The sequence below is a fragment of the Pongo pygmaeus genome, chromosome 19, assembly GCF_028885625.2.
Source record: "Pongo pygmaeus isolate AG05252 chromosome 19, NHGRI_mPonPyg2-v2.0_pri, whole genome shotgun sequence".
In the NCBI taxonomy this organism is placed as follows: Eukaryota; Metazoa; Chordata; class Mammalia; order Primates; family Hominidae; genus Pongo; species Pongo pygmaeus.
The window spans coordinates 62,562,649-62,578,378 of record NC_072392.2 but is presented as its reverse complement, the minus strand read 5'-3'; the positions used below and the strand labels follow the sequence as shown (position 1 = coordinate 62,578,378).

At 41.4% G+C, this 15,730-nt stretch overlaps 1 protein-coding gene across 1 annotated transcript in view; it reads left to right on the top strand.

The window, feature by feature from the left end:
- The first annotated feature begins 953 nt into the window (after positions 1-953).
- Positions 954-15,730, top strand: part of ANKFN1 (ankyrin repeat and fibronectin type III domain containing 1) — a 361,962-nt gene continuing 347,185 nt past the window's right edge. The window contains exon 1 of the mRNA XM_054457189.2: positions 954-1,009. The gene's annotated coding sequence lies outside the window, so the exon portion shown is untranslated. The remainder of the gene's footprint in view (positions 1,010-15,730) is intronic.

Genomic DNA, 15,730 nt, shown 5'->3' with positions numbered 1-15,730 from the left:
GGGCTCAAGTCCTCTATTTCGTTCCCATTAATCTGTGGGTCAATAGGTAAGCCACATCCCCTGAGCCTCAACTGCTTCAAAGTACTCATCCTTGCTGGACAGGCAAGTTGCTGGAAACAAGTTTTCCTTCAGCAACCATTCAGGCGGCAAATGTTTTATTGAACATCTACACTGTGCCAGGTACTAGGTGAGGAATCAGGGTCCAATCAAACTCTCCAAACCACTGCTCAACATACTCCTCCTTTGACAAATGGGTTTTCAAAATAAGCATGCACATAATGTGCCTCCTTTGGCACACTTCCCAAGAGATTTCACTCTGAAAAGAAAGGCCAGCCTCAGCCCTTAAAGTGCAGGCCAAATAAAAACTTGCTTGACTATCAAGATTATATTATCATCTCCCCTCCAGTTCCCACCAGACTTCTAGGAAACAGCCAGACAGCTCCTCCAACCAATCCAGTAGCCAAAATAATCCATTCCAAATCTTCAACTGAGCATCTTAATGAAATAATTGTTTACCTGATTAGTATTCAGCATCCGCAGAAGGAGGCTAAAACCCACCCCTTTCAACCTTTCCTCTCTCAGTCTCACTCTCTCTTTCCTTCCCACCCTGTCTCCTTTCAGATATACTTTCGAATCCCACCCCTTTCAGGGGCACAAAGACCAACTCAAATCTGATCGCAGCATCATCAATAAACTTATTCCCTCCCCACCAGGCACCTCCTAAGATATTTTTCACCATTTCTTTCATTCTTTGAAAACGATTTCTTTGTCACCAAGCCTGTGTGGCACTTCCCCTGCCTCTCCTCTTGACCCTGCAGTGTAATCTGGACACTCCTGGAGCCAAGCCGTGGGAGAGGCAGCCATGCTCAGTCTCCCTGGATAAAGCCAGGGTTCCCTTGGCAACGGGACCGTGTGGACATTCTCAAAGGGGTTTCCCTCCACCCCCCCAGATCCTCTTTCAACTCAAGAGCTCAGTCCCGTGTCTCTCATGGAGGCGTCTCTAACCAGGGTAGGAAAACAATAGTTCTGAATATCGGTAATTGGTGTTTGGAGACCATTGTTTTGCATTCAACAGGCAGGAAAATGTGAGTTGAGTGGGCGAGTGAATTCGGGCGTTAGCTGGTGAGCATCCATGGTCAGACAGAGGGAAAGCTGATTTCATTTCTGTAAACAGGCAAATGTTGCTCCGAAGTAGTTTGGGTCTGTAATGTGTGTCTTTGTCTTTTGGGAGGTGGGAGAATGGGGAGATCAAAGGAGAGAGGCTTCTAGAGACAAGTTTTTACTTTATGGTCTGTTTTCTCTTTTATCCTTATCATTTTATTTATATAAAACAAGGAAACCAGGGATTACTTGTCTCCATGTTAATGCCAACTCTTGCTCATGATTTCTGACTGTTCATGCACTCTCACTGTCTCCCACATGGATTCTCTCCTTCTCTCTCTCTCACTTTTTATGGACTTTATTGTCATGATGATGGAGAAGTAAAATTTTTTCTAAAGTTAGAAGTGGACTTTTTTTTTTTGTAAGAGGTCATCTCTGAAGAACTGAGCCAGGGCTAGGCAGGACAGGACTGATTGACACATACTAACCCTGTGGGTTGTGTTGGTGGTATTGGAATTCCTGTTACTGACCCAGGTTGGTCCAGAAGACCTCAAATGTGCCTTTGGTTGATGGAGGAAATGCCTGTTATTGACTTGGTTAATACTAATCACAGGTTTCTACAATAATTCAGAAGGTTATTATTGAAGTCCTGGCTGAGGTCCTGGTAGGGGATACTAATAGGAGGAACTGATTCAGCTACTTCACTTCCCCTCAGGAGTTCAGAGTAGGTGAGGACCTTACCAAAAAGCTTTTCAAGAATGAACCTGAAGCTTAAGACCTTTGAAAAAACCAGAGATAAGTGCAAGTAAGGCATGAAAGGAGGAGGCCAGAGCACCGTTCAGTTTTCCTTTCCTTTTCTCTCTTTTCCTTCCTTTCTTTCTTTTTCCTTCCTTCCTTATAAAATCACATCCAGAGTGAGGCCTAAGCATAACTGCTTATGGAACCTCTGAGAAGGTACTTGAAGTACTCGCTGAGTTTAAACTGGTTACTGAATTAACCTATTAACCAATATGCCAATGCAAAAAAACAAACTAACAAACAAAAAAAACTTATTCCTTTTACTATGTATTCGAACTTTCAGTAAACCCTTTGGGGACAGGAACTATACAGTTTTCAATATTTTACCCCTGATTCTAACCAGTTAGGGGGCCAGGTACATTTGGGGGGCTCCATTCATGATTGTAGAACTGAATTGAATGAACAGTGTGGGGTATTATTACCATTTGTTCCATGAAGTGTAGAGCTAGGACTAGTCTTGTGGTCAGAAGACTTAGGCTCTAGGCTCAGATCTGACACTAATTAGTGGCAGAACTTGGACCATACTATTTCAGTTCTCTAACCCTCAGTTTCTTCATCCATGAAGTGACAGAGTTTAAATGAGAACAGTGTTTTCCCAACAAAAGTAGTTATCTAAAGCCTTCATGCCCCCCTCAACCCTGGGGGATAGGAGGGTTTGGGAGAGGGAGGCCTGTCTTGTCAAGAGCAGCTGCTGCAAAGAGGAATATAGCAGACAGAGGAGGAAGTAGAGCAAGAAGTGGCTCAGAGACTGGAAGCTGGAAAATGCTGGACCTTAGAGGACTCCTCAGGTCCCTTGTAACTCTGACATTTATTCAGAGTCATGAGACTAATCTCTCCCAGTTTTGTGTCACCTCTCCTGTATTAGGTACTTTTGAAGATGACACAAAGCAGTACTGTCATTTGTTCTGATACAGGCAAGCAAGCTACCTTTCTTCCATGAGACAAGGCTTCTCACTTCTGAGAGGTCTGAATCGCTGCCCTTGGAATGTGCCAAGCAGCTGGTCCTAAGCCAGCCACGCTCTGTCTCTTCATTCCAATATAGTCTTTCATTTATTCGACAATCAACAGGTAATTATTGAAAGCCAAGAACTTTCCTTTTTTCTGGATGGCATGGTCCTCAAAGGTTCTCTTTGAGGAGGTGACAGTTAAGCTGAGGCACCAATTAAGTGAAGGAATAAGCTGTGCTTACACTGGGAGAATAGCACTGGCTCGAGGCTGAGGACCCCCATAAGTATGAGGCTCTTGATTTGGGGAGTCAGCTTGGCATGTCTTAAGGCAAAGCAAGGTACCTGGGGCAGAAACAGAGTGAAGCAGAGAGGAGAGGTCAGAAGGTTGGAGTGAGATGACACAGATCACAGGGGCCTTGTAGGTCATGATAGGGACCAATGGGAAGCCATTGGATAAATTTTTACATAGAAATAATTATATCTGATCACTCCGGCAACTGCGCAGAGAACAGTGTTCTATAGACAATATCTGCAAAGTGGTTGGTTACAGTGAAGGGCTTGGAAACTAAGCAGCCTACGTAGGAAGTCACATGGTGTCTGGGAAACTTGGATGTGGTTGGATAGGCCTGGATTTGAATCCTGATCTTGAGGCTGACCTATTATGTAATTTGGGCAAGTTATTTAACTTCCCTCTTCTCCATTTCCTCATATCTCTCTCTCTCTTTTTTTTTTTTTTTCCTTGAGATAGAGTCTCACTCTGTCACCCAGGCTGGAGTGCAGTGGTGCAATCTTGGCTCACTACAACCTCCACCTCCAGAGTTCAAGCAATTCTCATGCCTCAACCTCTCGAGTAGTTGGGACTACAGGCAGGCACCAACACGCCAAGCTAATTTTTGTTGTTGTTGTATTTTTAGTAGAGACAGGGTTTCACTACATTGGCCAGACTTGTCTCAAACTCTTGGCCTCAAGTGGTCCACCCACCTTCACCTCCCAAAGTACTGGGATTGCAGGTGTGAGCCACCACGCCCAGCCTGTTTCCTCACCTCTTAAAGAGGGACCACATTATCTACCTCAATGAGTTGTGAAGATGAAAGCAGAGAGATTACATATGTTATCTCAAAGCAGCTGCTTAAAATGATAGTGTTATTGTCCAAACTAATCCCATGACCTTTGCACTATGGGCCACAGATGAGCAAGACAACAGGAAACGTAAGGTGCATGGTAGGTTTCATATATTATCCTCTTTATACCTTGCTTCCTTTGGGAATGTGGGAGGTGGAAAAGGAAGGAGTAAGGTGACTTGTGCCAAGTCTTGCAGCTGGTTAAGGTCAGGGCTGTGTCTAGGGGCCAGGTTCTTTTTTCCTGCCTCATGTTCTTTCTTTTATGCTTAGAGTTAGCAAACTACAGCCCCACAGGGCAATCCTAGCTTGCCTTCTGTTTTTATAATAATGTTTTATTTGAACACAGCCATGTTCACTCATTTATATACTATCTGTGGCTGCTTCCACACCAGGGCAGCAGAGTTGAGTAGTTACAACAAAGACTGTATAGCCCCAAAAAGCCAAAATATTTACTTGCCAGCACTTTACAGAAAAAGTTTGCCAGCCCCCCATCTGCACCATTCTTCTCCCTTAATTGGCATGGCTTTATTGTATTTAGCTTAGATGTTACCAAATAGGAAGGGCTGGCCTCTCTAGGTCTCCAAAACAGTGGGATTCAGAGGTTCTCTTGAGGAGAGCACTGTCCTGGTAGAATATTGCAGTGAGAGATCTCAGGCCACTGGGAGCCAGCAGAAACACACTGGTCACCTGGCAGGGGACAGAAAAGGGAGAGGATGGGGACTCTGGGCATAGGTACCTGGGTAGAGAAGAAGGGAATCCCAAATACTTACTCTTAACTATTTCAGACCCCAGAGACAGCTATCTAAAACAGTGAGGAGGAATGTAGAGGGCTCAGGAAATGGGCAATGCAGCAGCTTTATCTGACGACCACAACTTGAATGTGCACTGCTGAGTGGGTCTCTCTGGGACACACCTATCAGGGATCAGCTGGACCTCAGGGCTGCTCATCACTTTATACTCTTGGATGACCATCATTAGCACACTGGGAAACAATGCTTGCTTATTCCCAGAGACCACAGTCCAAATGCAAATGGAGTCCTGGCGACTCCTCCTTCCTCTCTTGAGACTTTAGGAGTATGTGTGGACTGTGGTGTCTTACCAGGGACTATTTCCCTGCCTGGCACTCAAGAAGCTCATAGCTTAGCTTCAGGTGTTTGGATTTCCAAGTTCCCACTGAGGCACTTAAATAGGCTCTTCTACATGGACTCCACTTCCTTTAAACTTACTGATGCATTCAGTCTTGACAAGTGATTACTTACCTACCTCAAGGTTTTAATCTAGTGCTTGAGGGTACATTTATAGGTGTAAATCTATAGGTCAAAAGGCAGTGGAGGCTTCACTTGATTGGATACGTGGAATCCGAACTTTAGCTTTACCAGTACATGTTCCTCTCCACTCCCGTTTTCAGGCTTATTGCCTTAAGCAGTGGAAACTGGGTTACACAGTTCTTCAACTCCAGGTAATATAAATATAGTGCCATGTATTTCTTGGCACTCATAACTTTCCAGCCAGCCTACATGGAGAACACCCCAGCTTTCAGCAATGCTAAATAATCCACCAGACGCATCTGCCATGGTGTTTCAGGCTCAGCAGGCTCCTCCCACTGATCCAATGAACAGATGTGCTGATTTTTCACTTGCTGGGAATGCTTCAGCCATTTGAACACCATGGACTCAGGGTTGGATCAGTCACCCAGTGCCCTAACACTCAAGCTAATTCACAGGCTGAGCAACTCCCCTCACATACACCCCAATGGTTATCTTGCCTAATTCCTAGAAGTTGGTCAGTAACTGAGTTCAAGTGGCATGACAATCCAGTTCCAACATGGGCTCATCCTCCCAACTCAAGACCTTTTTAAAAAGAAAGGGAAGAAGAAAAGCAATCTTAGCCTCCACAATGATCCCTTCCATTTGCCTTCTTCCATCCTGGTGCTTAGATGAGGTTACGGCCCTAGCAGAAATGAAACGAAATGAAACTATAAGAAAAAGTCAGCAAATCTAAAACACTGCTGGCTATTATCAGTGCTAGTAGCCTTCATTAAGCCACTGGGGGCTTGGACAAAGCAAGTGGAGCTAGAACAGCTTCTACTTTCTTGGAATGTACCATCAAAATAAGAAACTGCTGAAATGAATTGAGCAAGCAGATTCAAGGGGGTAAAGACAGACAACAACACAGCATGTGGAGAGGGAGGGAATGTTATAGAGGAGCGCATGCTAAAAATAAATGATTTTTTTATAAGTGTGGTTAACTTTACTGAGGCTTAAAATTGCTAAACACCGCATGTATTTTCCCCCCTAAAATAAAAGCTTTGGGGAATTTTGATCTGCCTCACGTGAAAAGCTACAGAAAAGGAAGGTATCTGTGAAAGCTTTTAAAATTATTACCATATTTCAAGTAGGATAATTATCAGGAATACTTGATGCCATCAGAAGTGAACTAATATAGAATTGCTTTATTTACAGCAATTTAGTCATTCGTGTTGCCCCATTAACAAGATTCCTTAGCATTCTTATTTATAGAAAATATTTACCACCATCTAGGAATGGTCTAGGCCAAAAAAAAAAAAAAAAAAAGCAGAAGAAGAAGAAGAAAGAAGAGGAAGAGGAGGAGGAAGAAGAAGAAGTAGAAGAAGAAGAGGAAGAAATGGGCCAATTTTGTTGAATTCTGTCTAGTGTGAAAACTTCCCCTGTCTCCTGAATAAAAGTCATCATTCTGCATTTAATCAATCAATATCCAGAAAATGATATTCCATGTTAAGTGTGACATTTTGTTTTGTGTTTAGTTGGGATTGGAACCAGTTGATTGACTGAACAGGCTACAGTGCTGCCCCTATGAATCAGCACTTGAGTCTGTAATGACCTAATTTCATAATTTAGAATTGGACATCTATCACACAGGCCCTGCCCTGTCTCTAATTTGCCTTTTATTTCAGCATATCACAGTTAGCCTGAGCAGATAGTACTTCTGTGAGTTCTGAACATTTTTTCAGCAACTCTGAAATAAATATGAGACTTATAGCATTATCTTTGTCCAACCAGCATATATTTCCCCAGATATAATTTTGTTCCCATTTTATAAGATGTTGACAAGTAATAACTGCTAAGTGTTTTTATGCGATGTGATTAAAGCTAGTAGTGTGTGAGAGTGTCCATTGGAGACACACTCTAAACTCTACCCTCCCCCTTTCCAAGACACAAGCATTAATAACACTTTAGCACCAGTAGTTACTGTTTTTCTTGAACATCGTCAGTCTTGCAGTCTGATTAAATGCTTTTGCATTTGAGGTTTGGGTTGTATTTTTGTTTGTTGGACAGAAAGATGGAGGGGCAGAGAGAAATGGGACACTGTCAACTTTCCTGCGTGTTGGTAGAGCAGGGATAGTAATGGAAATAGCATTTTAAAATTATAGGATATAACCAAGAGGGCCGGGGCGGGGCAGGGGATAGGAGTAATTAGAGGATTTGACCAGAGCTGGGGGCAGGGCAGGAGGGCAGGGCAGAGAGATGGGAGGGGTGGGCCATCTGGTGTTAAACTCTCCTGCTGTGTGTTTGCAGTGCAAAATAGTCAGGGTACTTTGTCAAGGTACAGTCTGCTTTTGCAGACACAGATGGAGCAAAAGGGAGATTAATACATGTGGTTCTAACCACCTTTCATATCTTTACAGCTAAACATTATTTATAGAAATCAATTAGTCCTCTGTCTCTGCAATTTTATTATGAGGCTCTGTCCAAGTTTCTGGCAAGCTCTTTAAGAGGATGATTGATGGTAAACTTTCAGAATGAATAAAAAATGAACCCTCCCCTAGGAATTGGTGTAGTGGAGAGAAAGGTAAATGATAAAAATTACAAACTCTGCAAGTTTCTAGGAAAGTAATGTAGGATCAGTGTGGTCCTTGTTACACAGTTTTTCCTTATAGCTAACTTTCTTTTCTCTTTCTCTTCCTTTCTTTCTTTTTTTCTTTTTTCTTTCTTTTTCTTTATTTTCCACTACATTCAGCGGTCTGTTTGCTATGGAAACTTTAGGAGAGCTTGATGCCTACAACTGAACTTGTGGGAAAGTAAAGGTTTATTCATTTGTCAAGCTAGTAAATGCCACTTTGATTACTGATGCTCATAAGAGATAAAGAGTTCCAGGAAAAAAATGGAACAGAGCTCTCATGTTTTGTCTTATGGAAACTTTTATAAGAGATGGGAGCTACCGATTGCTTCCATTAAATTAGTCTAGGAGCCGAGTAATGGTAAGTATGAAATCCCATTGTAACGAATCCCGTGGAAGATGCCTATTGATTTATTCTGAAATTCCAGTCTTGGTAGAGACTGCTGCTAAAGCTCACACCCTCCAGGCTCAGAAATAAAACAGTAATGATACCTTAGAGGTGAAGAAGGAATGATCAAATAAATCAAAGTTCTAAACCCAGGAGAAGACAAGAGACAGTGGCACATAGTGCACAGGTTCTCATGCTATTGAACCTTGGGGTGTGAAGTTGTTCTGTTTTGTTAACTATTTTGAAAAAACAAGAGGGCTCTTTTGGCCTCTAATACTTGAGATGGTGATGATGCCAAAGGTCAAATAGAATTAGAGGAGATTTGTATGCCACTTTAAGAACTATAAAGGTTGCTGGAGAGTTTCCTAGTCTCATTTAACCTCAGTTTTCTCCTCTGTAAAATAAAGATTATAATAGTATTGACCTCAGAGTTTTGCTGTAAGGATTAAATGAGATTATGCATTAAATTGCTTAGCATAGTATAAACACAACAAATTCTATCGTGGTAGTATCATTAGGGTTAACAGTATTCAGAATAACTTTTCTCATTGTCTTAAGGTTTGGTATTTACTATAGAACTTGTTCCTATTTACTAATTGAGAAATGTATCTGAAGGGGTCCTAGTAACTGCCTTCAGGGAAGATAATCATTATTTCCATTTTGTATCCCACTCTGTATTACTTTGATACGAAACTCCTACACAGTAGGTGCTCAATAAATACTTCCTGATTTTAAAATTCTAGGTTTAAATGAAATTTGCTTGAGCTGCTGATACAAACTTATACAGGCTGTATATAATGCAATTTGTTAATATATGAAATAACTAATTTCTAAATTTCCATAATTCTCCACATTACTCAGAACATCTTTCAGCATCTAGTTGGATGAAATCAGCTAACAAAATGTGTGACACATATATACTTAATAAACATTTATTGACTGATGAATTATTGCATAAACCCTATAGAGGACTAGGCAAGGAAAAGATTTTAAATTAAAAAAATTAACTTTTCTCTTAGATTTCAGTTAAAAAAAAATTCATGAATTGGATTCTAAATATAATTGATTGCAAGCTATAGAAAATGTGTCTTCCTAACTTAAAAGAAAATAATTTGTAGAAGATTTGGGACAGTTTTCAGGGTCTATGGGAATGCTGGACATCCATGCTTGCCAAAATGCAGGATGCAGGCGGCAACACAGTTGTGAGAGCAGAAACTTTACCAGCTTCACTGATCAGCACCATGAGTAAGTTTCTGTTGTTATTTTCATCCTAGTTCCACTTCAAAGTCAAAGTCAGAAAAGAGTCTGATTGGCCTAGCTTGGGTCACATGTCCACCCCACCCCCAAGTGTAGTCAGGGCAGGGGGTCTTATTTAGAGCCTCACCAAGAATACATAAAACTAAGGAGAGGTACTTCTCCCTTACCTAAAAGAAGTCAGGATTCTGTAACCAAATTTAAAATGTCCACATTATAAACTTAATAATATCTATATGTAATGAGTATGCATCTATGTTTATTTGCTTAGGGCCGCCTCACAAACCACCATAGACTGAGTGGCTTCAGCAGCTGAAATTTATTGTCTTTCAGTTCCAGAGGCTGGAAGCCCAAGATCAAGGTGTCAAGAGGGATGGTTTCTTCTGAGGACTATGAGGGAAGGGTCTGTTTTAAGCTTTTCTTCTGGCTTATAGATGGCCATCCTGTCGTTGGGTCTTCATGTGGTCCTTCTTCTGTACATATCTGTCCACATTTCCTCTTGTTATAAGGACACAGTCATATTGGAGTAGGGTCCACTTTAATGACTTTGTTTTTTAACTTAAGTACTTTAAAGACCCTACCTCCAAACAGAATTATATTCTGAAGTACTAGGGTGTGGAAATTCAACATATGGATTTGGGTGAGGGAACAAAATTTAGGCTGTAACTACATGTTGTAAACACAGATGAGTGGAAATATCAATTAGCAAACACCTATTTTATCTATAACACTTTTAGTAAAAATGGAGTAATCAGCCAGGTGCAGTGACTCACGCCTGTAATCCCAGCACTTTGGGAGACTGAGGCGAGTGGATCACCTGAGGTCAGGAGTTTGAGACCAGCCTAGCCAATATGGTGAAACCCTGTCTCTACTAAAGTACAAAAATTAGCCGGGCATGCTGGCAGGCGCCTGTAATCCCAGCTACTTAGGAAGCTGAGGCAGGAGAATAGCTTGAACCCTGGAGGCAGAGGTTGCAGTGAGCTGAGATCGCGCCACTGCACTGCAGCCTGGGTGACAAGAGTGAGACTCCATTTCAAAAAAAAAAAAAAGAAAAAAAGAAAAAAAAAAGAGTAATCACTTAGTAAAGTCTACAGAGTTATTTAACATTCCACACTTGCTGGTTGAGCTCGTCAGAACAGAGATAAACAGGTTTTTCTCCTCCAACCTGTTCTTTCTCTTTTAAACCCATACTCGAACCTTAAGAAATGAAAGTTGGTAAAACCCTTTCTAACCGAGGTGCCAGTTTTGCCTATAACATTGTTCACAGAGATTTTTCTAAGAGCAGAGCCAAGCAGAAATGACTCATTATTACCTCCACTATGCATACAGATTTTCATCTGGACACTAGCCACTGTTTAAACTTGACACTGTCCAGCCTTGAGCAATACATGAAGCAAGTAATAGTCATGTAGCGGTGCAGAAAGCCCTGGCTGGCTCCTGGGCTATCTAGCTTGCTTCCTAAAACTTCCAGCTCCCCTGGTTTATAATTCTGTGATTCACATTTTCTCAACACACATACTTGTGGGCTTCTTCCAGGACCCATGCCAACTTTCATACCTCCATACCTATGTTTCCTTGGAAAGATGTGCCCTTGGCAACAGGCTTCTACCTACCAAGGAACTGAGAGGTAGCTTACTCCTGAAAGTTTAGAGGTAGTTTATGCTGTTGACATCTTTGTAGGGGGAAAAGTAGCATAGCAGTGCCACAAGGCCTGCCCATCAACGGGAACTCGTCCATTTAGCTCTACCTAATAGTGTTTGCCTTCCTTTTCCTTCCCTTCCAATGCCTGTGAATATTAATCCATCAGACTTAGAAGACAATCTGAACAAACACACAAGCTACATGACTGAAGGCGCCAACTCCCATCTATGAGGGAGAAAGCATCTAGACATGCAGAACAGTTTTGGTTTATTATTCTTTCCTCAGAGTATAGGCATAATGTGATGTGTTTTGTGTGGTGTGTGTGTTTTGGTGTTTGTACACATCATCATGGAATTTGGGTAAATCCGCATCAGCAATAGCAGGCGTGACTTTGGTGTAAAGAGTAATCCCCCATGTGAGTCAAACAGTAAAAATGTGGACCCCCAAGGCCTCTCATGATCTGTCTTCCATCCATATCTCCAGCCTTGTCTTTTGTTCCCCTCAACTCTGGCCACATACTCCGCTCACCTTGCTTTTCCACCCTTCTGTGCTTTTGGATCTGCTGCTCCCTTGGTCCAGAAAGACCTCCATTGCATCCCACCCTCCTCCACACCCAGATGACTTCTACTCATGTGTTGCATTTCAGCCTAGATGCCAGATCCTCTGGGAATACTCTGCCCATCTCCCTACTCCTTGGTCTCAGTCAGATGCCCTTCCTCAACAAGCCATAGTTCGCTGCCCATCTCTACTGGATCTGTTCTCATGTTGTACCCTAATTCATTGTGAGTTTGTCTGTTTCTACCCAGACTCCGTGCTGCTTGAGGGTGGGGATCTATCTCACCTCTTATTCTCCAGCCCTTAGCACAGTAGCTGGCACATGATTAATGTTTAATGGGTAGATCAATGATTGAATGAAGAAATGAATTAATTATGTGAAAAAAATATTTAGAGGCACAGCTTTCTTAATATCAACAATCTGGAAGTTCTGAAAGCCTCTTTATTTGAAAATAGCAAAGTCTTTTTAACACAGTCAAATGCCCCCAAGATTCCAAGTTGAAAATTGTCTGTGACCTGTAGATTATTCTTGGGGCCTCTCATCATAAAGTTCAGCCAGTTTCTCAGGATAATGCATCAATTTGTTTCTCAATAGAAATCTGTTCTGTCAGTTAAAAGTACTTGATGGTGATAACTATTGCACAAGCCACTCTGGAAAATAAAATCCAGTACAGACTGCCAAAATTATAACCTACTAAGAAGAATTGGTAATATACATAAAATGCTCATTATTATGGTGTAGTGAAAAGTACACTGGATTTAGAGCCAAAAGGCATCAAACCTGGTCCCCATCATCTGCTTGTTAGGTGGCACTGGACAACTTAGTTAATGTTTCAGAGCCCACCTAATTTGCTTTTCATCCTGTAAAATAGGTTCACTCAAGTTGCCTTATGAACTTTAAGCTCTGTGTCAGTATCATGGAATGAAAATTGATATTGCTTGAGTAACTGCTGTGTGCCTTTCATTCTGTTAAGTGTTTCAAAGTTGAGTAAACCCAAATGCAGATTCCTTTAAGGTCACACAGGACCTGTTTCTTTCTATACCATCCTCTATCTAGCTCATGGCTTAGCAATTACTTTTCTTTAAGAAAATATTTCATAATCACCCATCGAGTCAGTGTTCCATGCCATTATACTTGCTATTACATAGACTGCTATTCTATATTACACAAGACCACTATTAACTAGGCCACTCACTATTCTAAGCAGGATTTTATTTAAATGAGATAGGGTATGATTTATGTCTCATTTCCTTGTCAAGTGAAGTAGATCTGCCAAAAGGATTCAAATAAGTGTTGTCTAGGTAACATGTTCTACATACCCAAATTTTTCAGAGTCCTAGTGGAATTTATAAAATGTCCACATCAACAGTCAGCACCACACACCCTCTTGTTGCCTCTGAATCAGCCGTGTGGGATGCTTGGCGTCATATAGACCAAATATTCAGATGTTGGACTCATTTTTTTTTTAGTTTTCATATGGCTGTTTGGCCCTCAGAGAAACAATCAACTTCAGCCTGGAATACAGGATCCAAGGATTGTTTAAACATGGGATTAGTCTGGGTTTTCTGGAGGAAAATGTTCTTTTCAACATCACTTTCCAGAACAGGGATCTGATCCTGTTTATGAACAACAGTGCCAGTGTTGTTACTAACAACGAATTGTTTCTCCTCTGTTGAAATCACACTCATCCATCCTTTTTACCTCTAGTGCCCCAGTTCAGTTCCTAGTCCATGAGTCCTAATTCTACTTGGGAATTTACCTAACCCTTCCCTGCCTCTGTTTTCCACATGTCAGTCTGCCTACCATACTCTCACCATCATTTCAATGCAATCTCCCTGCTGAAAAACTTGCAGAGCTTCCCTCTCACCTACAGATAGTTCAAATGCACTAGATCTTCCAAAATCTGGTGCCTAGTGTGAAGAAAAAATGCATAAAAAAAGAAATCAGGTGGTCTTTGTTCTAGTTCCAGTTATGCCACAATGTAACCATGTGACCTTGGAAGAGCTACTTTCCCTCTCTAGGTTGTAGTTACCTTTGAAGAGTTGCTTTTCCTCTCTAGATCTTAGTTTTCTTGAGCGTGAAATGAATGAAGTGATTGGACAAGATCAGAGATGCCAGATGAATGACATTCAGGCACCACTACTTTCCTATAGTGTCCTTGGAATTCATCGTTAATTGATCTTTGGCTTTTTCCCACCGAGCCCTAATGAGCTTCAAAATTATCCATGCAGTCACTTCCAACAGACCAGTTAACTTTTGAAATCAAAGCCCTTTACCTCCCTCAATGGGATGATCTCTGAGGTTGCTTCCTGCTCTAACATTCCACAATTCTACAGCCTCTTTCCGTCTTAACCACCTACTATTTCTAACGTGAAGCCCATACTGCAGCCAACGGCATTTTGAACAGTTCCTCTAAATGCATTTTGAAAATTTTAGGCCACTGGAAGGGCCTAAAATGCTTTCAGTCACAGTTTTCAGTCAAAATCTGACCCGCCCTACGAAGCTGAGGTGAGTTCCACCTCTCCCTTGAAGCCTTTGCCAGTAAACTTAGCTGGACGTGACCATGCCCTTCACTCCTGAATCCCCATAGTATTTTTTTGTTTAGTTATAACATTTATTGACGACAAACTCTATACCCCCTCTCTGAGCTTTTTGACTGCTGTATTGAATATTTGTGTAGCTTTCTTTGCCTTCCATTAGATTATAAACTCCTGAAATTTAAAATCAGACAACCTATGTTCAAAGTCCAGTTCTTCCCATTAGTTGTCATGAGATAAATCACTGAATCTCTTTAATTATTGGATCAGCCATCACTATATACCCAGCCCCTAGTGCTGTGCCTGGCATAGCTTAGAAACTCAATAATAACTTGTTTAACAGAAGGAAGAAAGGAAGAAATGGACATAAAGAGAGAAATTTACTAAGATCTACCTCATGAGCTTAGTGTGGAAGTTAAATGAATATACATATACACATAAATATTATATGTTAAACATGCTATATAAACATATATCATGTATACATGTATGTTACATATATAAATTCATATGTGTGTGCATAGAGATATGTGTGTGTGTGTGTGTTTGTGTGTGTGTGTGTATATATATGTAATTGAAAACCTTGGCTCAAATGTTGAAAATGTCTAAGTTACTATCAATAATAATAATACAATAATAAGAGATAAAATGCTTATTAAATTCCAATTGTATGCCAAGGACTTCACATAATTATGAAAGCTGGCATGGTGTGGTAAAGCAGTGCAAACTTTGGAGCCTAATTAAGTCTGGGTTTGTAGCCCCACTTTTCTGCCTTAGATGACTTTGGGTGAGTTACTTGACTCCTGAATACCTTCATTGTGTATATTCAAATGTACTGCACTGTAGTTTAGTAACAACTCCAAAATCTCAGTGGTTTAGCATGATAAAAGTTTCTCACTCATACTACATATCCATTGCAGGCAAGCAGGAAGCTCTGCCCCATGTAGTCACTCAGGGACCTAGGCTGATGGAGGCTTCACCACCTTACAACTATGTCATCTGGAACACGTGAAAACTTCCAGTGTTCCAGCAGGGGAAGAGGGAGAGAGAGTGTGTAAAGGCTCTCATTTAAGCAATTAATGGCCAACACAGAAGTGACCTATGTCACTTCTAGTCATAGACCTAACTTCAGTGGGCCTGGAAAATGCAGGCTTCCACATACTCAGAAAGAGAGGTGAACCAGATGTCAGTGACCACTAGAAATGTCTGATGAATAGGCAGGTGTGGTGGCTCACACCTGTAATGCCAGCACTTTGGGAGGCGAAGGAGGGCAGATCACTTGAGGCCAGGAATTTGAGACCAGCCTGACCAACATGGCGAAACCCCATCTCCACAAAAAATACAAAAATTAGCCAGGCATGGTGGTGCATGCCTGTAGTCCCAGCTACTTAGGAGGCTGAAGCACAATAATTGCTTGAACCCGTGAAGCAGAAGTTGCAGTGAGAGGAGATCCTGCCAGCCTGGATGACAGAGTGAGACTCTGTCACAAAAAAAAAAAAAAGGCTGATGAG